This window comes from Arvicanthis niloticus, chromosome 23 (assembly GCF_011762505.2).
Source record: "Arvicanthis niloticus isolate mArvNil1 chromosome 23, mArvNil1.pat.X, whole genome shotgun sequence".
Lineage (NCBI taxonomy): Eukaryota > Metazoa > Chordata > Mammalia > Rodentia > Muridae > Arvicanthis > Arvicanthis niloticus.
The window spans coordinates 24,680,070-24,692,564 of NC_133430.1; the positions used below are offsets into that span (position 1 = coordinate 24,680,070).

Here is a 12,495-nt window from a genome sequence, read left to right on the forward strand (position 1 = left end):
GATATTTGGTCTCAAACTTATAATGAATGCTAGATTTTAATTTTTATAGAGATTTGGCTAATTTTCCTATTCTTTAATATGCTATTTCTAACAAATATTAAAACATTATATTGAGTCAAAAAATCAAATGCAAAAGTTCTACACATGTTGTATTTGGTGGCTTAAATATTCCAGAATTAAATTCTTTAAAAATATGTATAAAACATTGATTCTTGTTTACATGAAATTCTGTCTTCATTTAATGACTTAATAACTTATTTTATCTTCAGACACAAGTACTAAAAAATATTAAAATAAAATATAACTAAACATACTAATAGCTTCTTTTAATATTTGACATACTTATTTAACCTAAATATGATACATGAAACACAACTTATAGAACACTAAAGCAAATTTATAAAACACTACACACTGAGATGTAATATATACTCAAATGAACCCATGAAGTTCTATGAACCAGAGGGGACAGATTTGACAATTGGACGGAGACATACCTTTAGTGCTGAGTGTTCCAAGATCTCTAATTTTCTGGATGAAGTCTGGCTGCAGGTCTCCGTATTTGTTCCCATCTGCTTCAAGAGAAACTTCCTAAGAGGAAACCATTGTGAATCGAAGGTTTTGTGGTTGACATGGTATTTACATTTCTCTTTTGCTGCTGTGCAGAGTACCTTCCTGCACCAAAGATTCTACTACATAGGCAGGAAGGCTCTATATAGGCACTAGCTGGACCTTCCAATGTTCAGTGAATTGCATAAGAGCTGTTATCAGCAATGAGTCTTTGGTTTCAGTTTGTGGAGAGCAACCAATAGCCTTGGCAACAGCCTGGATTAATTACAGATTCCCCTGGGACTCATTTAGCTATGTATGGAAACCAATCCAGATACTGGAATCCTCATTTGGAGACTAGAGATGTACAGCTTAGGTTTTGACTTTCTTGTTATTTGAAGACTTCATTCATATTGCCTTCACAAATGTATACATTTTAAGGAAATTTTACTTCATTAAGTAAGTCTCCAAATCATTAAGTATCTATGCCTCAAATGGCTCATAATTTTATCTCTCTCCCTACATCCTTGTCTTGACTCCTCTCTCTCTCTCTCATGAGTTAGTCTGCCCATTCCCCCCAGTGATCCATCCATGACTATATATTCTAACTACTTTTTCTAGGAAACTGTTATGCTCTACTCCCTTACTACATACCAAACCTTTGTGGTTCTGTGGGTTGTACCTTGGTTATCATTGACTAAATTATATTGTTTAATATCTGCATATATGTGAATACATACCAAAATAGTCTTTTGGGGTCTGTGTTACCACACTCAGGGTGGTTTTTTTTAAGTTTCATAAATTTACTTTTGCATTTCATGATTTAATTTGTACTGACTGTATAAGATTCTACTATCTAAATGAACCACATTTTATGAATACATTCATCTGTTGAGAGACACCTAGGTTGTTTCCAATTTCTAGTTTTTATGAATGGAAGAGCAATCAATGTTTGAGAGTTTTCTCTGTAGGATCCTTTCTCTGAAGCATCCTTTGAGTATATATGTGGAAAAGTAATACAGCTCAATCTTGAGCTAGATACATTACAATTTTCCTGAGGAACTGCTACACTAACTTCCATACAGGATGTATATGTTTGCAGCCCCACCAGTAATTAATGAGAATTCCCTTTCTCCATGTCTTATCCAGCATGAGGGGTCATTTGTTTTATTAATCTCACCCATTCCGATGGGTGTAAGATGAAATGTAAAAGTAGCTTTTGGTTTCATTTTTCTGAAGACTAAGAATGTTGGACATTTCTTTACACGTTTCTCAGTTATTTGCTTCTCTTCTTTTGTGAATACTCTGTCAAGTTCTATACACTAGTTTTTAATTGTGTTTTTTTTTTCCTTGAAATCTAGCTTTTGTGAGTTCTTAAAATATTTTGAACACTAGCTCACTATTAGATGTGTAGTTGGTAAAAATATTTTTCCATTATGTAAGCTGACACTTTTTATAAAAGATGTACTTAGATTTTCAGTTTCGTGAGGTCATACTTAATAATTGTTTTAGTGTTGGTTTTAATACTGTTCCTTTGGGCAGGCTTTTTTTATTACTCCATTGAGTTCAATACTCTTCCCCACTTTTTCTTCTATTAGGTTCAGGTTATCTTGTTTTATATTGAGGTCGAAGTTGAGGTTTCTGCAGGGTAACAAGTATGAATCTATTTGCATTCTTCTACATGCAGCCACCTAATTTGTCTAGCACAATTTGTTTCAGATATTTAATTTTTTCCAATGTGTATTTTAAGTATCTGCATTGAAAAAAAAAAAGATGTCCATGGGCTTACAATTTTACGACTGAAAATTCTTCTTGATTCCATTGGTCAAAATGTCAATTTTGCTCTGTATAATACCATGTTCTTGTTATTTCCATAGTTTTGTAGTACAACTTGAAATTTGGAATGGTAATACCTCCAGAAGTTCTCTTATTATTGAAGATTGTTTGAGAAACCTGTTTGTAATTTGTATGTTTTGCATGTGTTTTCTTTTATTATTCAGAGTTGTTTTAGATATCCTGTTGTTGTCTGTTTGTTGTTATTGTGTGTATATGTTTCCATATGAAATTAAAATTATGTGTTTTCATACAAAACTTAAAATTATCTTCTCAAAGACCATAAAGAGTTGTGTTGAAATTTTGGTGCAGATTTAATTGAATACATAAGTTGTTTTTGGTAGGATGGACATGTTTGCTATATTAATCTTACAGATCCATGAACATCTTCTGACATCTTCTTCAATTTCTTTCTTCAAAGACTTGAACTTTTTATCATACCAGGCTTTCATTTGCTTAGTTAGAGTTACCCCAAGATAGTTTCTGTTATTTGAGGCTCTTGTGAAATGTGTTATTTCCATGACTTTCTTTTCAATGTATATGTCACTTGTATATGGGATAGATATTTATTTTTGTGAGTTAATTTTGTATCCAGCTGCTTTGCTGAAGGTGTTTAACAGTTGTAGGAGATCCCTGATAGAGATATATATATAGTATAATTTATATTTTAGAGTCATATATATATATAGTATATAATCATATAATCTACACATAAAAATACTTGGACTTCTTTCTTTTCAATTTGTATCTTCCAATCTCCTTCAGTTGTCTAATTTTTCTACCTAAAACTTCAAGTTCTAAATTGAATGATTGTGGAGAGAGTAAACAACCTTGTCTTGTTTCTGATTTCAAGTTTTGAGTTTTAAGGATTGTTTTGAACATCTCTTTTTTCAAGATGATGTTAGCTGGAAATTTTCTATAAAGTGCCTTTATTATGTTGAGGTATGTAGAAAAAAAGGTGCTCTTGATAGGGATGCAGTAGTTTCATACAGTATCATGGCAAATTAGGGGATTGATGTACCACTTTAGAGGTGTTATGCAGTGAGACAAATTAGTCAGGACACTATTTGTCTACCTCCAAAAGATATAAAATATGAGCTCCTTTAAAAAGTAATAGCTATTCATAGTTCTCTGTGGGGAGCCGACAGAAGGCAGATATCATCCTTGCAGCCATCTTGAGCCATATACCCTGACAGGAGACTTGTTTACAATAGCCTACAACAGCTGAGCACACTTTAATAACATCTTGTTTTAGATACCCAGGATTTTCCCTTGGGTGTGTGAGACTTAAAGGTGTGATTTAGAGATAAGACCTAAGTGTGTGACTTAAAGGCGTGACTTAAAGGTGTGGCTTAGAAGTGAGACATATAAAAGGTGAAAGGCAGACAGAAGAAAGTAATACACACTTGAGATTAGATATTTAAACACTTGTACTTGAAAGAGCACTTGAGACTTGGGGCAGATAACTTGGAACTTGGAGGCACTAGGGACTAGGAACTTGAGACTTGTGACTTGGACGAAGAACTAGGGACTTGGAGAGAAGAAGAGAGACTGAAGAATAAACGGGATTGAATCACACTTTGTCTGGTCTCCATTCTTCACATCCATCCTCTCTCTCTCTTGCTGAACCCTGACCCGTGGACCGGAACAGCCTGGGGCAGTGCGGGCTCTAACGATTAAGCTCCCAAGGTTTTTGGCAGTGCGGTTCTGACACTGATAGAGCAGTCCCTGACATTTTGGCCCCAAGCATGGGGCAGCTCGGGCAGCAACAGTTCTCATCAACCCAATATTCTTTGAAGGTTGTGACATCCAGAAGTTATTTATAAAACATAATCTTCTCAGAGGGAAAAAAATAAATAAATAACAGAACAAAGCTTTTCCATGTGTACTCTTTGAGTTGTTGGATCAGTGTTTATCTGTTCTTGGAAAGAAACTCTTTCCATTTCCTGATGACATTAATTTATAGAAAACTTAGAAGGAAAAAAATGAGGCATACTATATCAGAAGGCTTGATAACCACTGTGGATGTATTTCTTTCTATCCACATAAATACTGTCTTTATATATACAAATTAAACTGTCTTTATTACCAGAGATAACACAACTATCTCTACCATTAATGTTTTAGCTATTTATTTTACACATTCACCTCCAAACATCTGTTTATTATATTCTTCAACCACCATGACTTCTAATGTTACAATATGCCATGTCAATCAAGAGAGTTTTTTCAATTATACCACTTTAGTAGTCAAAATATTTCCCAGTAGCTTCTTGGCACAAGAAGAGTATAATTCTCATTTTGAGTATCAGTATGAAGCAATATCTTTAAGACAATAACATCTTTTATATTTTGGCTAACCTTAAACACAGGGTAACAAAACACTTGGCCAAAAGTAACCAAGATCTAACCAGAGTTCTGGTGATCAAAATGAAATAGTCCACAAGTAAGCCATAAGTACTTATAAGTGGTAACACCTGATTTCCATGAACCCATATATTTATCCCACTTGAGAGTGAGCATTACATAAAGATTCCATGTTTTCCATTTTGGCCTGGGAATGAGTGCTCTATTACTGAAAAAAAAAATGTCCTTGATTCTGAACCTCTAATTTTGTTGTCATTAAGATTTCCAATAAAATCATGAAAGGTATTTGTAGTAAAAACATGTGATATGCTAGTCTATGTCACAATATTATATGATAAAACATGACATGATGTGTTCAAGTAGTACCATGGTTACAAGCTCTTCGATACATGGTTTAGAATTCAAGTCAACTCTTTAGTGTTTTTTTTTATCATGCTCTTTTATGAGCTCCTGTGAAAATAGATCAGGATATATTGAACCCCCAATTAGAAGCTTTCATTTATAAGTCTCCTTTGTCATGGTATGGTATGTTGTCATAGCAATAGAAAAATAATGATGCCACACCACTAAGTGCTAAGCATGTATCAGAGATGATAAGCATCTCTGTGAACTATCCTAAGCCCTCTTTTTTTACATCTCTTCAAGTAGATCTCTACCCATTCCATTCATTGTTCAATGAATTCAGCCATGGTGTAATTCTCCCTTACCCTTTTATTTTTGAACATGTGAAACTTCTTTCAGTATCAAACTTTTCTATTTGTGTTTCCTTGGTTTCTGGGGTCTTCTTCCTCATTTGTCATATTTCAAATTAAACTTCACCTCTTTTACCACACTATTTCAAATGCCTTTAGGCTTCCTGGTCCATTTTTATCCTCTGAGAGCATTTATTACTACTTTATTTCATAGTCAATTAGTTAATGACAATGCTGGTTTACCTTCTCCTCAAGGATATATGTCATCTCATGATTGCGGTATCTAATACTCCATTCCTCCCATTCAAATAATTTTAGCAAAGCTAATTTCCAAATCGGTAATTTATATTTACAAATTAAATATTAATGGCTTTCTCAGTTATGAGATATTGAAGCTGTGCATGTAGCTAAGTTAGTACAGAACTTTCTTAGTATACATGAAGCCTTTGGTTGAATCCTCGGTTCTCTATAAAACTGGCTATGATGGCTCATGCCTGTAAAGCCAGAACAGGGAGATAAAAGACTGTTAGGTCCAGATTTTAACATCATCCCCAGTAACATACTGTTCTAGCTTCTGGTCTGTTACTGTAATAAAATAATCTGGCCAAAATGTACTTAGGGAAAAAGGACCTTGTTTTATCTTACAGGTACATTCTATCATCAACAAATATTAGGACAGGAATTCAAACAGGACCTTGAAACAGGAACCACAAAGGGACACTATTTGCTTAACTTTCTTGGACATCCATAGACTATCTGCTTAGGGAATGGGATTGTCCATAATGCTCTGATATTTTCTACATCAATTAATGATTACAACCATCCACAACAGAGATTCCCATGGGACAATTATATCTCTGAAATCCTTCAATTGATACCTCAGGTGACACTAGGCTGTTTGAAATTGAAAGGTAAAGTTAACTAAAAAGAGGTTTCAAGGATTTTCTGGAATACTTGAAACCCATCAAAAAGTGGGGGTGTTCTAAAAGTCTCTTTTTTTCTGATGCTGTTCTCTGGTCTAAGAACCATCTCCTTGCCTTTCCCAAATCTAACATGTTTCCAAAATTATATATGGAAAATTTTGTTTTGCATGAAAAAAAATTAGGTGCAACAACAATTTCACTTTCAACTTAAAATCTCACTTTTCACAAATCATTTAGTATATCTATAGAGATCTGACTCAAACCAGATTTTTAGACACTGAAGATACAGAACTGGATGAGAAGTCATCATGCCTTTATGTATTTACAGGGAAAGGAAAATAATATACATCTAAACAAATCAATTCAAGCAAGCATATATATATATGCATATAAATATATAAAGAATATATATATATATATATATATATATATATATATATATATATGGCATGGAATAAGGCAGACAAACAGCTAATAAAGTTTCAAGAACTCTTAAAGGTTATAATTCATTACAGGATACAGTTGCCAAGTGTGCCAGTAAATATGACTCTCAAAGATCCTACCTCTCAGAGATCCTACTGAACAGCATTTGATTGTTGTTGGGAAAGTTAAGCCAATAAGAGCCATGGGGCAAGCTTTAAAAGACTCTTCCATTTGGTTGAAAAAATATGCAAACAGGAAGTTAGCATATTTCCAATGTTTGCTGAACTAAATTTCACTGGTGACCTCCTTTCTATGTTCAGTTTTGTGAGAGAGGAAATTTACTGCTATGATTTGGGATTTCTGAACTCATGTATTTCTCTTTCTTCTCTCATTAATATATTTATTGACCTCTTGCTGCGACCATCAAATTCAATGCCCCTTAAAATTATTTCAAAAACAGGGCATATGAAGGGACTAAATTCTCTTGATGATAATTTTCAGTTCAATGTCAGAAATCTGTCGAAAGGCAATGAGTGCTCTGTGCAGGAGGGGACACAGGTAGCCATAAGAATTAGGTCCTCCAGATCCATCAGCATAGACAATTTATCTCTTTATTTTCCTAGATTTGTGATGTCCTTCTCCCCTGTCACAGCTATTTTGTTACTGCTATTTTGTATGACCTTGTAAAATTTCACAAATTCACAACTATGCAGCAACCATAAAATATGCCAATTAGAAAAAATTCTAAATATGCCTCTTTTAAATTTAAGTTGGAGGACAAATAATATATTTTACATAATAATATTTCCATACAGTTTCATTTCAGTTGGTCTGTTTTCCCCTAGCACATGAAAGTGATACCTTTTCAATTTTGTCAGGATTGTTAACATAGACTAGCAGAGTAAGAATCCTGAGTAGTAAGTATGGCTACTATATGGCTCTCTTTGCCAGCCATAGAAAAACAACAGTATATGCTCAAATCATGTAAATCTAAAGGAGAGAAGAATTGATTATCTACCTATACAAATTTGATCACAAATTACATTATTAAAAGAACATTTGTTTCTTCCTGTTTAAGGCAACCGACAGAAACTTCTGTCCCCCCAACATAACTGTATAGGAATCAAAATATTAATAAAATTTCTCAAGGAAAGGATTGGCACATTTCTTACATGACATTTGAGACATAATTTAGTAGATTGAGTAAAGATTTCTTATGATAAATTGCCTTTGGACACATAATCAATTCATGCTGACTATTAATATTCTTTCTGATAACTTCTGCCAGATGCCTAAACACAGAAAATAACTAAACTTTCATTGTCCATAGAAGCCTGTACTATAAGGTCCAGCACTGGCCCTTGCCTGCCTCTGAAGGCAGGGAACATATAGTATTCAGTAACTTCCAAGTAGGTCTTCTGTGGACTTTTATTCTCAGTGTATAAGCTACCACCGGGCAGGATTTTTAAATATGAAAACATTTGTCTCCCAGTAATGTTTTGATTGATATGATATTTTTGAGTGAACGAAGCAACTTTAGATAAATTAACAGATATTCAGTTTCCGATAAGATTTATCTATCCAACATTGAAGGAACTGGCAAGGATGGTGGCAGGGATACCAAGTACATCATCTAACTCAGAGAAGGGTGCTATTACTGGGCCACATATTGAACATTTCCAGAGTGACTTCAAGTCAATTGACATCAAGTGAATCAGGTTAGACACCTTTCCTAACTTGGTCTGGCAGACTGAATTTTTGCCACATCTTATCACAGCAGAGTTTAAAACTCTCATTCTGGAAATGAAGATTAGCAGAGGATTAGAAGGTAAGAATGGGAGCAGTGAGCATTTTCTGACAAGTTATTTGATAATTTAATCAATCTTGACCTATATATGACACAGCAACTTGATTGTAAAAACAAGACTGAATATTGATGACTGGTGATTGCGATTCCAACAAATTGAAAAGAGTGTTGTCTCTTTTAACACATGCATAAACAGTGAATGAAGAAGCATTTGTTACCCTATTCTTTTAATAGTTATATTGTAGCTACTGAATATCCCTTACAATTCTTGCTATCTAAGCCATTAATCTGAATTAAAAATAAATCTGTTGATTATAGGAATGATCTTTCTTAATCAATATTATAATAACTGATAAAACACCAGCAAAACTTGTGATTAAAAAGAATATGATATCTCTAAATACTAGATTAAGATGATCCTGCTTCTTAAAGTCTGCGTGTATGTGCCTGTGTATGTGTTTATGTCCATATGAGCTTAGAAAAATATTTTTTTAATTTCTGTGCAAAATTGTGTTGGAAGTTTGATTGGGACTGTATTGAATATTTATATGGCTTTTCATAGGATGGCCATGTTCATTATATTAATCTTACCAATCCATTTATATAGAAGACCTCTCCATCTTTTAGGGTCTGTTTCAATTTTTTTCTATGTGTCTTAGAGTTTTCATTATATAAGTCTTTAATGGCTAAGTTAAAGTTATCTGAAGAAATTTTTGAGGCTATTGTGAAAATATGATTTCCCTATTTTTTTCTTAGTATTTTTGTCAGTTGTCTATAAGAAAACTCCTGATTTTTGTGTGTTAATATTGTATCTTGCTACTTTAGTACCTGCAGAAAGAAGTTCCTGATGGAGTCTTTAAGGCCTTTTATTTATGTAACCATATTATCTTCAACTAAAGATACTTTTATCATTTTATTTATTATTGGATTTTCCTCGATCTCCAGGTGTCTTACTGCTCTATCTAAGAATTCAAGTACTACATAGAATAGGGACAGAGAAGATATCCTTGGAGTGTTCCTGATTTTAGTAGGAATGCTTTTAATTTCTTGCCATTTTGGATATTTTCTTTTGGCTTCCTGTAAATTCCTTTTATTATGTTGAGATATGCCCCTGTATCCACAATCTAACCAGGGCCTTATGAAGGGATATTAAACTTTATCATAGGACTTTCCTGCATCTAATGAGAAGACCATGTGGATCTTATCTTTTAGACTGTGTGGTGGGTTACATTTATTAATTTAGATGTTTTGAACAATTACTTGTCTCTGTGTTGAAGGCAGCTTAATCATCATCAATAATCTTTTGATGTGCTCTTTGGATTACAAGTGAATTATCATTACATGTGAATTTGGATTACAAGTATTTGGCTGAGAAATTTTGCATCTACGTTTGTAAGGGACGAATGGAAATAAAAACACTGATTAATGTCTAAGAAACTTTCTTTGGCTTCATCTAAGTAAATATGCAAGTGAAAAGAAGGCATCCCTCAGTTTAAAACTGAAACATTGAGAAAGGTTTCTTCCTTTCCTGATGCCAGCAGCCATCAGGTGAGGCAAGATGGTGCATACAAATACATCCAGGAGCTATAGAGGAAGAAGCAGTCCGACGTGATGCACTTTCTTCTGAGGGCCCGCTGCTGGCAATACCACCAGCTCTCTGAGCTGCACAGGGCTCCCTGCCCCAACCAGCCTGTTAAAGCGTGAAGACTGGGATACAAGGCTAAGAAGATTTACGCCATTTACTGGAATCATGTCTGTCGTGGTAGTCGCAAATACCCAGTTCCTTAGGGTGCAGTTTACAGCAATCCTGTCCACCATGGTGTTAACCATCTGAAATTTGCCAAAAGCCTCAGTCTATTGCTAAGGAGAGAGCTGGGTGCCAGTGCGGGGCTTTGAGAGTCCTGAATCCCTACTGAATTGGTGAAGATTCCACGTGTAAATTTTTTGAGGTTATCCTCATTGATCCATTCCATAAAGCTATCAGAAGAAATCCTGACATCCAGTGGCTCATGAAACCAGTCCACAAGTACAGAAGAGATGCTTGGGCTGAAGTCTGCTGACTGAAAAGAGGGCCACATGTTCCACCACACTATTGGTGGTTCTCGTTGTGCAACCTGGAGAAGGTGCAATACTCTCCAGCTCCACCGTTACCACTAATACACGTGATATTTGTAAAATTCATATCCAATAAACATTTTAGGACAGTCATTTCTCCTTAAAGATGTTTGTTAAAACTAGTCTACAAACTGTCATGAGTGCTTTGTGAAAGTATAGAAGTTAAAGAACAATAATTGAAAACTGCAGGCCATGGTGTATCTTGCTTCTGATATACTTTCTTTGCATTATCTGCCTAGGGGATTAAGTGTATAGCGCTTGTGCCAAGTTGTGTCCTGTGTGTAAGACTCTGTAAAAGGAGTTCTGAAACTTGCCCTAGATGTGTTTGGTGCATGAGACAGAATCTACAGCTTTATGATGGGATCTTCTGGTTTACTGAAGTGACTGCTTGCTTGGGAGTTTGATGAGTACAAACTTTAGAGTTGGATTTTACTTTAGAAATGTGTAGAAAGGGAAGGTCTCAAACCTGTTTTGTGAATATGCATAGAAAAGTGAGATCAACTATAATCCACATTTTGAAAATTGAATCCAGGGTTCTATTTTCAAAAGACCAAGTAAATTTGTTGGAAGAGGTTTCACGTTCTGTTGGATCTAGAGTTTGGGTTTGACACTTAAGATTTTGAAGCTGGTAAAGATTGAACATTGGATGGAGTAGGGCAGATTATTTCCACTAGGATTTGTAAGCTAGTAATCATGTGGTTTCAAGTTAATATCAACAAAGTAAACATAATAAATCGTGATTGAGCTTGCAAACACTAAGCTTTTCTAGCAGCTGGTGTGGTGTGCAGAGACAGGTAGATTTCAAGTTCCAGGACTGCATACAATATAGAGAAATTTTCTCTATTCCAGTCCACAATAGAGAAAAATCAAAAGTGGAGAGGCTTCCAGTCAATTCATCATGGGTAAGAAAAATTCATTGGTAGTTTAATTTTATTGTTTACAGTCTACCCAAAGGTAGTTGCTGCTTCCTGGTACTGCCTGGATGTCTTCACACTTTACAAAAGCCACATATGCCAACCACCATGTTTTATTTCTGTTTGTGCCATGCCTTGAAGTCGTTTCCTACAGTGATTTTGAGTGTGAAAGAAATAGTATTGTCCCTATCATATATCTGGGTTTGCTGTTTTGAACAGCTGGCTTGGTATCAAAATCTAATTGATGCTTTTATTAAACTGATTTTTCTTTGGAAATTTTAAAAGCATGATTTGATTTCTAGAAAATACTAGACTCAAAGTCTTGAGCCCTAAGATTCTTTTCTATTCATCAAAACAAGTCACTGTGTATAGAGTTTGTTCAACTAAAGTAATAAATGTCTGTTAAACAAAGAAAATCCTGAAACATTATTGATTTTGAAAATAAACAATATTCATTTCTTTGAGAATTAGTCAATATTATATAATGCTATTTAATAGAATTTAAGGATGAGAAACAAAGAATGGGGCAGTGTGAGATGATTATCCCTAAATGAGCATTTACTTTACACCACAATCCTCCCAAAGCTCAAGATCATTAAGGTAGTAAAACAAAGTTTATAAGAGCAATAGTGGGTGGATTACTACAATAAATTTGTAAAATCATGGCTTTTTGGACAAAAGAGTACAGCTGTACATGTGAACAGAAGTTGTGACAGCATGCATGAGATCAGAGCAACTCAAACCAGTCAAACTCCCAATATGGAGAGAGAAGTGATCATGAAGTCTTACCCCTATTGAGGAGCTATTGGTTATTAATAGCTGCTTGTAGAATAAGAGTCTTTAAGATTATAGTCTCTGGTAGGTGGGCTATG

General features: G+C 34.6%; 1 pseudogene; it reads left to right on the top strand.

The window, feature by feature from the left end:
* The first annotated feature begins 444 nt into the window (after window positions 1-444).
* LOC143436577 (large ribosomal subunit protein eL15 pseudogene) lies at window positions 445-10,777 on the top strand (annotated as a pseudogene).
* Window positions 10,778-12,495: the final 1,718 nt, after the last annotated feature.